Here is a 14,238-nt window from a genome sequence, read left to right as displayed (position 1 = left end):
AAGCTTTGTATTGGTAAAAAATATTGCAAACCAAGTTATTTTGGGAACTCCATTCATCCATAAATTATTTCGTATCCAATGGATGGATGATAAAGATTTTATAGGAACCTATGAAGAAAAAGATTTATAGTGATCATCCTAATGCTTTTTGGGACAGAAAAAGACATATTGTCACTCTTCCATATGAGGAGTCTTTTTCTGAAAATAATATTCCTACTAAAGAAAGACCATGCCAAATAAATTCCGAATATTTGGAATTTTGTAAAAATGAGATTTCTTCACTTTTACAAAAAGGTCTTATAAGATCTTCGAAATCTCCATGGTCATGCACAACCTTTTATGTTAATAAACATGCTGAACAGGAACGAGGTGTTCCAAGGTTAGTAATAAATTATAAACCCCTTAATAAGGTTTTAAAATGGATTAGATATTCTATTCCTAATAAAAAGGATTTATTAGATCGCCTTCATAATGCGATTATATTTTCTAAATTTTATTTGAAATCAGGTTTTTGGCAAATCCAAATAGCCAAAGCAGATAAATACAAAACTGCTTTTAATGTCCCAATTGGACAATTTGAATGGAATGTTATGCCTTTTGGGTTGAAGAATGCCCCTTCAGAATTTCAAAAAATTATGAATGATATCTTTATGGCTTATAGCAACTTTATCATTGTTTATATCGATGATATTTTAGTATTTTCAAATACTATTGAAATGCATTTTAAACATCTTGATATATTCAAGAAAGTTATTATTCAAAATGGTTTAGTCATATCTAAGCCGAAAATGTCACTTTTTCAAACAAAGGTCAGATTTTTAGGTCATAATATTGAAAAGGGAAAAATTATTCCTATTCATAGAAGTATAGAGTTTGCTTCTAAATTTCCTGATATTATTACTGATAAAACTCAACTTCAAAGATTCCTTGTAAGTTTAAATTATATTTCACCATTTTATAAAGGTTTGGCCCAAGACACATCTATTTTATATGATAGATTAAAATGGATGCAAAATTCCCTCAAGCTTTTGCAATTGCAGCTAATGAGAGCACTAATACGTGGGGTCAATTTTTGAAGTACTTGAGGCAACACGTTATTAAGGATCGTATGGGCATATGTGTTATATTAGACAGAAATGCTGACATATTGAGCAATATGTTTTATTTGCATGGGTGGCAGCCGCCCTTTTCCTACCATCGTTTTTGTTTAAGGCATTTGAAGGCAAACTTCCAAAAGGCATATCGAAGCCCAGCACTTTACAATTGGATGTGGGTGGTTGCAACAGAGCATCAGGAGAAGACGTTTCACATGCAGATGGAGATTATTAGGCGGGCGGATGAGGAAGCCTTCCACTGGTTGAATACAATTGAAAAAGACAAATGGACATTATACCAGGATGAAGGTAGGCGATGGGGGATGCTGACAACAAACAGCTTTGAGTCATTCAATGGCTTGTTGAAATCTGCACGGGGACTACCTGTCACCGCAATGGTGAAAATGACTTTTAAGCAGATTGTGGAGCGGTTCGTCACTAGATCAAAAGAGGCCAAAAGACTTGAGGCAGACGATCTAAAATGGATACCAAAACCGTACAATTATTCGAGTATCACAAATTTAAGGCTCAGCAACACGACCTGATGGAGTACAACTATGCAGAGCTCATATTTGAACTCACAACAAGTGTGCACCAAGGTAAAAGAGGTAACTTCCACACAATTTGTGAGGTTCCAAGAACATGCACATGTGGCAAGTGACAATCATATCACATGCCATGTTCTCATGCCTTCAAGTGTTTTATCACAATGGGAAAGAACGCCTCCATGTACGTGGCTAAGGAATATACACTTGAATATTATGAAAAAACGTATGCTGGAAGGTTGTACCCACTTGTAGTGAGAGTTATTGGCCACCGGAGCCATTTTCCATGGTTGCAAATAAAGCCTTTATCCGTAAATTAAAAAAGAAAGCATACTTCCTTATTCCTAATGAAATGGATATTCCACCAGGGAGATACACTAAAAAAATGCTAATTTTGCAATTATGTTGGTCATGATAAGCGTAAGTGTCCCTTACGGCATGGTGGTCAAAATACATATCGCGGTGGAAGTACCTCTCGTGGCGGAGGAAACTTTTGTGGTGGTGGCAGATCTAGTGTTGGTGGCACATCTCGCAGTGGTGGTGGAAGATCAACTCAAGGGCATGGATTGATGAATGTATTTTAAGTTTTTTTTCTTTCTTTAATGATTGTATTTTAACAAGTTTGGGTTTGTTATTATGAACAAGTTTAAGTATTTTCATATTCTTATGAATGATGCAATTTAATTATTTTGAGATTGGTATGGATGATGCAATTTCGACTAAAAATAACACGCTTAAATCTAAATCCTAAAACATAACTAACTTAAAGCTAATGACAACAAGTCTTCAAACAAAAATGGACTCCGAGTACTTTTCAACCACTAAAACGACAATCAGAAGTTTTGTTTATCCTTGATGTATTGAGTCTACCTTATTAATCGCACAAAAATAAGTAGGGTTCTATATAAAATATTCAAGTTTCGGAGTCTCGAAGCATGATTAATTTATGGCTAAAGTACGTAAAAAAGTGTGAAAATGTAAAACAAAGAGAGTTTAACAAAAAAAAAAAAAAGGAGCTCCTATAACACAGTATTTTACTGCGTTAAAGGTACTATTGTACCATATTTATTTCTGGGGTATTTTGGTTCAAGTCCGTTTTTACTGAGTCATTTTGGTTCCGGACTCTATATATGATAAGGAGCATGTCTCCTCTGTCCCACTTGAATATTATTGCTCCAGAAGTCCAAAACACCAAGTCTCTTAACACTAAGTCCCTTTCTCTTCTCTGTAAAAAATTCACTACAAGAAAGTACAGAAATGGCAATAGCTCTTTTGGCAACAAAAATAATATAGTTGACAAAATTTAATATTCAGCAACAACTTAGTTTTATTGTTGACATATATGATGAATCTTTTAAAAATGAACTTTTTTTGTTGCCAAACAATTTAATTTTGTTGTCATAGTATTGACTGTTATTGCAAAAAATACTTTTGGCAACAACAAAAAAGTTGTTGTACGTCGTTGCAATAACAGCCGATGGGAAAAGTTTATGCAACAACAAAAAAAATGTTATTGCCAATAGTATTTTTTGCAACAATAGCTTATCTACGGCAACAAAGATAGTTTTGTTGCCAAATGTCTTCTTTCTCGTAGTGATATTTTTTCGTCCTACTGACCAATTATTACCGTAATTGTTTTTAATTTTCCACAAAAGTTAAAAAAGTCTTCATCCAACAAAATATTTTCACTCTTCAATGGATTGAATTAATAAAAATTAATCTAAACAAAACAGGTAAAAATGAAACTTTAGTTAACAATTGTGAACCTGTTTTTGAAATTATAAAATACTACTCCACGTTAATGAGTAAAAGTAACGGAACATCTGAGCAATTTCTTTGTCACCAACAAAAAATGCAGGCAGTCTTGCCTTCATTGTGATTGAAGATAATAACCAATCAAAAGCACTACGGTCTATTTAACATTTTACATTTTCTTTGTGCATAAACTAGAAACAAAAGTAGGCCAAGAACTAATAAGGAACGTGTCTTTTCTATCTCAGTTGAATAGAGTTAATTGCTCAAAAGTTTACATCTCTCTTCTCTATCAAAGGAAAAAGACCTCGCACTGGGGTTGAAAAAAGACTCCGTCGAGCAAATCATCTCTATGTGTTGTTTCTTTTTCTTTTTTTTTAAACGTAGAAGGGCCAAAATTCCCTTGAACTATCGGAAAAGGTTTAATATACCCTTCATCCATCTATTTTACTACAAATACCCCTCTAGTTATATTTTTGGCTCATGTATGTTCTTTGACTAACGGTCAACATTGAATTAAAAAAATGTTTATTTAAATTCCACGAAGCAACTTTTTATTGGTCAAAATTAAAACATTTGACCAATTAAAAAGACTCACTCATTTGTACCCGTTTTTCGGACTAACCCGCTCCAAACAATAATCCGACCCGAATAAAAAATCTAACTAAAAAATGAGAACCCACATCCGAGCAATTTCTTTGTTACTAACAATGGACGACGACTCAGACTTCATTCATGCATTGAGATTGAAGACAATGACCCTATCGAAAGCAGTACTATGGGTTGGTCCTATTTTCCTTTGTGCATATGGGAAGTAAAAAAAAAAGTGGGTTCATAAAGGAGAAGAGGAGGAAGAATCAAAGCAGCAACTGAATCTTTATTACTATAACTCTACAGTAATATGAACACAATGGACAGCTCAAAATATGAGAGGATGAAGCTTCAAGGAAAGAGTATAACCTTGGAAATATTCTAGTTGAATCAAATTATTGCGAGTTAATTCCATCCGGTTGTACATTCAGATTCACACTGCGAAGTCTTTATCAAAGACGACTAGTCATACTTAAAATCTCTGTTTAAGGATGACGAAATACTTACTATTCTACTACAACTATTGTTTTTTCCTATTTTAGTTTTCCACAGAAGTGACATATTAAGTGTTAAATTATCTACATAATGCGCGCTTGAGAATACAAGCAAAAGTTTTTTTCAAAAATTGAGTCGGAAGTGTCCAATAGGAATATATTATCATGTGTTCAGTTGTTCAATTGTAAGTGACAAATTACTAGACTATAAAGTCCAAGGCTTCTTTTGTTCACCTGTTTTGACAAGTATTTTACAGTACCACACGTATAAACTTTGTCGCATTCAGATTTTTTCAAGACTCTCTTGTTGGTATTATCTGAAATGTGGTCTGTAACTTTCATGGCATTACAATTCGCAACTGCCATATTTCCCATAACCTCCTAAAACTGCTGCCCATCTTGGTTATAACTGCTATTAGAAGTTCTTGATGGGAGAACATCTATAAATAGAATACATCCGGTTAAAAGGTTCCTAAGCACAACTTTCTCTAAAACTCCATACCATCTAAAGAGTGAGGGTTGAGTGCCTAGAAGATCCACCATAGTTGGAAACCGATGCCAACAAGGAATAGGAAAGATTAAGGAAGAGTAAAGGAATAGGCAAGATTTACCTCCAAGAATGTCTCCAAAATATCTCCAAGAACTGTTCCCCAAAGCTCAAATTTCGAAGTGGGAAATAATGAGGATCTAAGGCTTATTTAAATCACACTTAATGACCTAATCAATGCTCATGAACGGGCGAAAATGCCGAAAAGACTATAACGGCCAAACGGGTTGTTACATCAGATATCAATTGAACCGTCGCTCGTCCTCGAGCGAAAAAAAAGAAGGAATGCAGAGAAATACCTGAATCAGTGAACAACTGGGGATATCGGCTACGCATGTCGGACTCGGTCTCCCAAGTAGCCTCCTCAACAGGACAATGCTTCCATTGCACCTTCACAGAAGAAATCTCCTTTGATCTCAACTTTGGAACCTGCCTATCCAAGATCGCGATGGGCTCCTCCTCATAAGTCAAATTCTCATCAAGCAATATAGAATCCCAACGGACAATGTAAGTACCATCAGCACGGTACTTCTTCAGCATGGAGACATGAAAAATCGGATGAACTCCCGCCAAGCCTGGCGGCAATGCCAACTCATAAGCTACATCACCGGTACAGTCCACAATCTCAAATGGGCCAATATACTGGGGGCTCAACTTTCCCCTCTTACCAAACCTCATAACACCCTTCATGGGTGATACCTTCAATAGAAGTTGGTCACCAATAGCAAACCTCAAATCCCGGAACTTCCGGTCAGCATACATCTTTTACCTACTCTGAGCTGCCAAAAGCTTGGCCTGAATAACTCTCACTCTATCAAGTGACTCTCTCAGTGGATCTGTGCTCCAGGGTCGAGCCTCGAACCCATCAAACCAACCAATCGGAGATCTACATCTCCTACTATACAAGGCCTCAAAAGGCGCCATACTAATACTCGAATGATAACTGTTAGTGTACGCAAACTCTACCAATGGTAAGTGCTGATCCCAATGACTACCAAAATCAATAACACACGCTCTCAACATGTCCTCAAGCACCTGAATGGTCCGCTCGGACTGGCCATCGGTCTGGGGATGAAAAGCTGTACTGAGATCCAATCGGGTGCCTAACTCCTCATGAAATGCCCTCCAGAATCGGGAAGTGAAGATAGTACCCCAATCAGATACAACAGAGATAGGGACCCCATGCAATCTCATAATATCCCGAATGTACATCTTGGCTAACTTCTCCACATTATAGGAAACCTGAACTGGAACAAAGTGAGCGGACTTAGTCAACCGATCCACTATCACCCAAATAGAATTAAATTTGCCAAGGGTCTTCGGAAGACTCGTGACAAAATCCATGGTAATCCTCTCCCACTTTCACTCGGGAATGGGCATCCCCTGAAGTACCCCATCGGGTCGCTAGTGCTCATACTTTACCTGCTGACAATTTTCACACTTAGCCATAAAATCGACTATATCTCTCTTCATCCGATGCCACTAATAGTGTTGTCTCAAGTCACGGTACATCTTAGTCGCCCCCGGATGAATGGAATAGCGAGAGCTATGGGCCTCAGATAAGATCAACTGAATCAAATCACGAATACGAGGAATGCACATGCGTCCTCTAATCCTCAGAATGCCCTCAGAATCAATCACGACCTCCTTTGCCTCACCCCTCGAAATGATATCTCGAATCTTGCTCAACTGAGCATCCTCAAACTGATGAGTCCTGATCTGATCCAATAAGGATGACCTCGCCTCTATACAAGCCAAAATCCTGCCTAGGGCTGAAATATCAAGACGGACGAAACTGTTGGCCAGAGTCTGAACTTCCATGGCCAACGGACGCTCGAAAACAATCAATCGAGCTAAACTCCCCATACTCACTGCCTTGCGACTCAAGGCATTAGCTACCACATTGGCCTTCCCGGGATGATACAAAATAAAGATGTCATAGTCCTTCAGGAGCTCCATCTATCGGCGCAGCCTGGAATTAAGATCTCTCTGGGTAAACACATGTTGAAGCTATGGTGATCGGTGAAAACCTCACAATGGACACCGTACAAATAATGCCTCCAAAGCTTCAAAGCGAAGACTACAGCCAACAACTCCAAATCATGGGTAGGTTAATTCTTCTCATGAAATTTTAACTGACGGGAAGCATAAGCTATCACTCTACCCTCCTGCATCAACACCGCACCCAAACCCATACGGGAGGCATCACAATAGACAGTGAAATCCTTACCTTGCACAGGTAAGGCTAGGATCGGAGCTGTAGTCGAAAGAAGCTTGAGCTTTTAAAAGCTCTCCTCACAATCATCCGTCCACTGGAAGGGAATATCCTTCTGAGTCAATCTGGTCAAGGATAAAGCAATGACAGCAAAACCCTTCACAAAGCGACGATAATAACTGGACAAACCCAAAAACTATGAATCTCAGTAATAGTAGTGAGCCTCGCCCAACCCCTCACAGCCTCAATCTGGGGGTCAGCCATAATCTCATCCTTAGACACAACATGGCCCAGGAATGCTACAGACTCTAACTAAAACTCACACTTAGAAAATTTAGCAAACAAGCTATGTTTCTTCAACAACCCAAGAAAAGTACGAAGATGGCTCTCATGCTCCTCTCTACTCTTGGAATAAACCAAGATGTCATCAATAAACAAAATCACAAAGAAATCAAAGAATGGTCTAAAGATGTCATTCATCAAGGTCATAAATACAGTCGGGGCATTGGTAAGCCCAAAAGACATCACTAGAAACTCATAGTGGCCATATCTCGTCCGAAATACGGTCTTCGGAATATCCTTTGCCCTGATCTTCAATTGGTGATAGTCGGAACACAAATCAATCTTTAAAAACACCGAAGCATCTTGAAGCTGGTCAAACAGATCATCAATGCGAGGTATAGGGCAATTGTTCTGAATAGTGACTTTGTTCAACTGGTGGTAATCAATACACATCCTCATGCTCCCATTTTTCTTCTTCACGAATAACACAGGAGCACCCCAGGGAGAGTCGCTCGGTCTAATGAATCCCTTACTCAAGAAATCCTGTAGTTGTTCCTTAAGCTCCCTCAACTCAGCAGGTGTCATCTGATATGGTGGGATGAAAATAGGAAGAGTGGTCGGGTCCACGTAGATACAGAAATCAATGTCGCGATCAGGGAGCATACCCGGCAGATCCGACTGGAATACCCCCGCGAACTCGCTCAAAATAGGGATAGACTCAAGAGGTGAAGATGCAACAATCGTATCCCGGACATGCGCCAAATACGCTAAACACCCCTTGCTTACTAACTTCTTCGCCCAAAGGAAGGAGATGATCTTTTTCGGAGCGGGGCTAGGAGTACATCTCCACTCAAGCCTAGGGATGCCCGGCATGGCTAAGGTGAATGTCTTGGCGTGACAGTCCAAGATCGCATGATAAAGAGAAATCCAAGACATACCCAGTATAATATCAAAGTCCACCATATCGAGAATCATCAAATCTAGCCAAGTGTCATACCCCTAAATTTGGAGCGGCGTGACCGGCACTCGGTGCCAAACTAGGCCCCAAGCGAACCACTCTAAATCTGAAACTCTGGTAAGGCCTACCTGCACACCGACAATATGAACCAGCTGGCGAGGCCGTAATCTGGATATATATAAAAAAATGTTGTCTATCTCGTCTGAACTGGGCACACACACACCTAAAATATATATACACAACTGAGCAAGCCGACGAGGCTGCTATGTATCTGAACAACAAAACTAAGAGCTAACATAGCTACATAATATCCTAACTACATACAACTGTCTACAGACCTCTAGGGAACATGAGCTGCATAAAGGACAGGACAAGGCCCCGTCACACCCATATATACATGTCAAAATAGCATACCACCAAAGGGACTGCAGCTCCGAACCAAGTGGAGTGCACTGACTGCGGCTGAGTGGAAGGCCTACTGAGTTGAATCGTCTGTCCGACTACCTGAACCTGCGGGCATGAACGTAGTGCCCCCAGACAAAGGGACGTCAGTATGAATAATGTACTAAATATGTAAGGCAAGATAACAACTGAAATGAAATAACAAACTATACTCTGGATATTTCACGAAAGCATCTGGAGGTGCTCTACCTGGGTTGCCTCTCATCTGAGGCAAGATAACATCACTCTATAGATATAACTTCGTGAGTCGAAGGTCAGACATAGATAACATAACTCCATAAATAAAACGCCGTGACTCATAGGCCAGGTATAATCAACTCCATGACCCGTAGGTCAGGTATAAGCAACTCCATGACCTGTAGGTTAGGTATAATCAACTCCATGACCCGTAGGTTAGGTATGCGCAACTCTGTGACCCGTCGTTCAGGCAATAACTCCATGACCCGTAGGCCAGGCAACAACTCCATGATCCGTAGGCCAGGCGTATATATATAATAATAACTCGAAGGCAACATAATAGCCTATAAACAACATATACACTAATTATACCTCCTGACATTCAATCATCTTATATAACTCAACTATTCTTATACTAGCTTTTAACTAGAGAGGAGTACTACACTAGGGTTATGGTAACCCAAGAATAATCTTCGTGAATAACACATCTTTGTGCGAATAGTCAAAGAGGTCTCAATAGTAAGAATCTTAAGAAATGGAATCATAATCATTATTACCATCACAGAAACATCTATCTTTAGCATCACAAGAACTTTGAGAATCATGAACTTCGAGCCTTTTGGAAATAAGGATATTATGGAATCCATGTATGAGTTCATAGAAAAAAGAATCATGCCTTTAGAAAGAAAGGAAGTAGCCTTAACATACCTGGAAGCTTACTTCTCGACTTTTCCAACTTACTTTCTGTCTTGCAATCTACATAAGATCATTCATACTATTGTTAGGCTCATTATCATATACTTGTCTTAAGCCTTCAAATTAAATCCTCTTAAAATTTGCCGAAATTCAGGTAGCATCTCCCCTGTTTATATCCCTAGCCCGAAATCACAATACCAACAAAACAACAACTACAACAGCAACAACATCAACTACATCATTATCAATACCAAAATATTCCATAAAACATCCCACGCGATGTTTGTCCAATTTCTCAACCAACAACTTTATTATACAACCATTTAATCACTCTATCTTCGTAAATAAATCAAAAGTAATAGTACTAAGGAGAGATTCATACCTTATTTTTGTTAAAACAGCGATATCTTCAATAACCACCTTGAATCCACCGCAAAACCATACTAGAATCACATTTATGCGTTATCCGAGCTTCGATTAATACTCTGCCACTTGAAAATCACTCGAACCCTCAACTTTTTATGACATAATTGCCCTTTATGTTGCTGAGCTTTAAAATCTGATTTTGGGTGAAAAATATGGGGGTTTCCCCCTTTTATAAGGTTCAAAAGTAGGGTCGTCACTGTAGCAAGTTGGTTACTGTAGCATACGTTTCTACTCTGTCAACCGAACTTGTAACGCCCATAATTCTCTACTCTGATGTCCTATTGACGAGCGGTTTGTTGCGTTGGAAACTAGAGTCGACAAACTTCATTTTAGGCTTTTGTTTCACTTCAAAACACTTCATATGCTAAGAGATATTCTTCCCTCAAGTTGGACCAAAATTTTCACACGAAACTTTACCCATCCTTTCTCCAAAGCCGTACCACTCCATTTCTTCCGCTCATTTCCTTATAAAACCTTCCGGTATACCTTATATAAATCCTTCACTCATTAAATATACTTAATAATGCTTGATCCTTATATTCCAAAGTGTTTTTACTTAACCATAACTTAACGTACTTATGTTTCAAATTTGATAAGTGCTTCTTCAAAGATACGGGGTGTAACAGCCACATCCTCGGGCTCGGGAGACATAGATCTCTCTCGGTGCTTTCCTACCGCCAGAGCTCTACCCTCTGGCTGTCGCTCGCCCTCGGGTGCCAGCCGTAGCTACGGGCTCTGGCACCTAACCTCGGGCCATAGTAGCTCGAGTCCTCACCGTTTGTGAGAGAAGAGATAGGAGTCAGATACCAATTTGATCTTTCCAGAAGCACGAAGGAAAGAAAAAAAGTGAGATTTCCTAAATGTCCCATAGCCTCCTGCATATAAGTACGCAGCTCATCGTACCGATCCACGAGACTCTACTGGACACGCTCTTGTATTAAAGACCGGGTAACCTAGGGCTCTGATAGCAACTTGTCACGACCTATTTTTCCTAAGTCGTGCGGGCACTTACCTTCCCACCTCGGTAAGCGAACCCTCAACCCAACAATGAATAAATACAGAAAAGTGAAATTAAGCATCGGAATAGAACAAATACGTAAGTCTCACGATATATATATATATATATATATATATATATATATATATATATATATATATATATATATATATAAGTAATAGAAGTGCGGAATGACAATAAACACCCCTAGGGTCTAGTCTGAATAATAGAAGAGCATATAAGGGAAATAAATACTTTGGAATACTAATACATAAAGTGTCTATATCTCTTAATTGATTAAGACATAAAGATAGAAAGTCTTCAAGGCAGCGGATGACCATGCTCACCATAGAAACTCAAGAGAAAGATGAAGCGACGATCTGCCACGCATCACGAAAGTGGATTCGACCTGATACTCTGCATTCATAAAAGAATACAACAAGTGCAGGTCAGTACAAACAACACTACTGGTAGGCATCATCGGCCGACTAAGCATATCTAACACAATTCAGATAATAAAGCAGATAAGCAATAAACCAGCAAATACAAGACACTACAATCAAATCCAATTATCCGTCATCACCTATGTAAAGCGTCTAATCCCAAATGTGCCAAGTCTGAATATATTCAATCCAATCCAACATCACAATACAACACCGAACATCTCAAATCAAGTCATAATGCAATGCAATGCAATAATGGTATAAAAGCAATGCCATGCCATGCAAATGTGGTGTACACATGTACTCCGGACGGAAATATCGACGTTTTGGTAGCACAACCCAGTGTGACTCGCGAAGTCTAAGTGCCACCCGTCCCAGATCTTTTCCCGACAGATAGACAGGACCCTCGGATCCTTGCCCACGGGGGGTTCTCACCGGCACCACCTTGGGGGACACGAGGCGTCCATGCACTAACAACGATTTCGAAATTGATCATCGGACGATGTCCATCTCACATCACTCAAGTAAAAGAGTTTATCAAGTATCAATCTCACTTAATCAACGATTTCGGGATGAACATCGGACATCGGCCATCTCACGTCACTCAAGTAAAACTGAGACCAGCTCATCAGTGTTTCATAAAATATCATCAATATCTCAACAATGTATCATGAAAATGAGAGTGCGTGTAATGCATGAATCACATCAATAATCATTAATATCTCAACAATTTATCATGAAAATAAGAGTGCGTGCAAAACATGAATCACATCAATAATCAGGCTCAATATAGATGGGGCCTCTATGTCACACCCCATTCCTAATAGGGCATGATGGGCACCCGACCCTTTACTTAGAGCCGAGCGAACCCGCTGGTTCTCGTTATATTCATAATCTCACTGGACTCTTAAATCACGAAATGAAATGCATAATGGAAACTTTTCAAGGAAACATTCTTTTCGTCTTTCTCAAATCAAGTAAGATCTATAATCATATGAAATTTGTAACATAATGCATAATGATACATCGGCTTGCAGAACCGCTTACAAGACTGACATGCTATATACGTGACTCTGTTTGCAAAGTCTCTAACATAAATCAATATACCATAACATAGATACTCTGACTCGGCAACACTCCGGAAGGAAATGGAGCTCGCCAATCCAGCTGGAACATCTTCTAGCAATATCCTCTACTCATCTGTATACACCTGCGTGGCATGAAACGCAGCGTCCACCAAAAGGGATGTCATTACGAATAATGTACTGAGTATGTAAGGCATGAATAACACCATAATATAAATATAAAAGGGAACATGGAATAAGAGAGATAACCTGTACATCTGAATGCCTCATAAGGCGGATGTTTTGCAAGCTTAGCCTTTTAAAAAAAACATTTCTGTACATATACATAGTACCATGCCCGGCCATTAAGGCTCGGTGTCATATATATATAGTATCATGCCCGGCCATTAAGGCTCGGTGTTATCCTCATTAGCCCGCGTCCGGGGCAATATCATAATATGTCCACTGCAGTGGTGTGCACATCTACGTGCCATGCCCGGCTGAGTATAGCGCGGCGCGGTGTGCAAAAATACATACATATATATATATATATAAAGCATGCATGAGAGATAAATAAAAGCTATGAGTACATCGGAGTAACGTAAGGTCGGTAACCTCCGATTATATTATGGAATAATCATCGTCGCTTTGTCTCACCTTGAAGGAACAATTATTATAAGGTGAGACCAACAACAATGAATAAAATTAAGAAAGGTCAAAAGATAGCTCAATATTCTCATATCGTCATTGAAATCATAAACTTGGAACCTTTGAACATAAAATCGTTCTCATCATAGTCATCATAATAATATAAAGCTCATGTACATGAAAATCTCTATGAATAAAAATTATCTCATAATAACATGAAATCCGTATGCCTTGGAGCTTGGATAAATAAATCCCTCATAATCATCATCATGGTTATCATAAAAGAAATTATTCATCTTTACCATCATAAAAACTTTAAGGGTCAGAATAATAATATGAAAAATAAAGTTTTTTGTCTCTCCTCTCTCTAGGCTCTCGGCGCACGTTAATTAAACGTACGCCGCTGGTGGTTGCCATGGCGAGGGGGCGAGGAAAAGGACGAGGCCATGGTCGGGGAAGTAAAAAAAACCCCATCGCCACCTTTGGAAGCTCCGTAAGTACAACAACTCATGGTGGAGACACACCCAGACTGAAATAAACCCCACCGGCTAACACTGGTGGTAACGCAACTACAAGTACTACTTCGGGACAAAGTGGGGCCGTGAAGAAGAAGGATATGAGCTTCATCCCACTAGCTGAGAAAATTGCAGAAGTGGGTGATAAGGGTAAGGCTCAGCAAGGAGAAATGGAGGGCATATCAGCTTTATTGGAAACCATGGTAAATACCCGACTTAAATCAATTGATTCTTCACTTCAATTGGGAGCTAGCCCCCAGCTATTGTAAAGCCCAAATGATACGGGGTCGACGAGCACTAACCCATCTAGGGTTATACCAGACAACACCAAT

Source organism: Lycium barbarum, chromosome 10, assembly GCF_019175385.1.
Source record: "Lycium barbarum isolate Lr01 chromosome 10, ASM1917538v2, whole genome shotgun sequence".
Classification (NCBI taxonomy): Eukaryota; Viridiplantae; Streptophyta; class Magnoliopsida; order Solanales; family Solanaceae; genus Lycium; species Lycium barbarum.
This window is presented reverse-complemented; position numbering follows the sequence as displayed.